This window comes from Carlito syrichta, unplaced genomic scaffold (assembly GCF_000164805.1).
Source record: "Carlito syrichta isolate Samal-C Ts95f unplaced genomic scaffold, Tarsius_syrichta-2.0.1 Scaffold309583, whole genome shotgun sequence".
NCBI lineage: Eukaryota > Metazoa > Chordata > Mammalia > Primates > Tarsiidae > Carlito > Carlito syrichta.
The window spans coordinates 266,348-267,490 of NW_007253679.1; positions in this window are offsets into that span (position 1 = coordinate 266,348).

A 1,143-nucleotide genomic window follows, 5' to 3' on the forward strand; every position below is an offset into this window, starting at 1 on the left:
CTCCAGTCTGGGTGACAGAGTGAGACTTAACTCAAAAAAAAAAAAAAAAAGTAAGAGAGGGAAAGAGAAGGTTAGAGAAAGAGACGTAATGATGGAAACAGGGTCGGAGATGCTATGTTGTGGACTTTGATGACGAATAAAGAGGACCATGAGCTAAGGAATGTGACTGGCTTTCAGAAGTTGGAAAAAAGGAAATGAGTTCTCCCCTAGAACTCCAGAAGAAATGCAGCCCTACCAACAACTTGACTTTAGCCCAGTGAGTCCCATGTCAGACTTCAGACCTACGGAACTATGGGATAATAAATATGTGTTGTTTTAAGTCACTAAGTTTGTGGTAATTTGCCAAAGCAAAAATAAAACTAGTACATAAACAGTCAGGCACTGCATAATGACGTTTCTGTCGACAATGAACCACATATGTGATGATGGTTGGAGCAATTGGCTGTATCATACAGCCTACGTGTATAGTAAGCTATGCTACCCAAGTTTGTATAAATATATTCTATTGTGTTTGTATTATGACAAAATTGCCTAAGAGGCATTTCTCAAAATGCATCCCCATCATTAAGGAACATGTGACTGTACTTTTTCCAATATAGCACCCACCAAAGATTGAGCCCCCAGCTCTAACTGAGATCTGTAGTGATGAAAAATTGTGGAATTTGCTTGAGACTTGAATGGTTTGGAGATCCCTAGTTTTCCTTGCCTCTCATTCCTCCCCTCCCCCCCAACGCATACTGCTTCATATATTAAAAACCTGACTCATAAATGTGTGGCCTGCCACGGATATGTCCAAGATTCCTCTTAGCAATATCATCTAATGAGATAGTTATCTCTGGGGACTTTTATCTTAGACCCTGCAGATTCTACTTGATGTTATCTTCTGCTTTCTTTCTAGACTACCTGATACACATTTTTTCTTCCTTCCTTCCTTCTTTCCTTCCTTCCTTCCCCACTTCCTTCCTCCTTTCTTTTTATTTTCTTTTTGGCAGGGTCTTGCTCTGTTGCCCAGACTGGAGTGAAGTGGCTATGTCATCCAAGTTTGTACAAGTACACTGTATGATGTTTGCACTATGACAAAATTGCCTAAGAAGCATTTCTTAGAATGTATCTCCATCATTAAGAAATATATGACTGTACTTG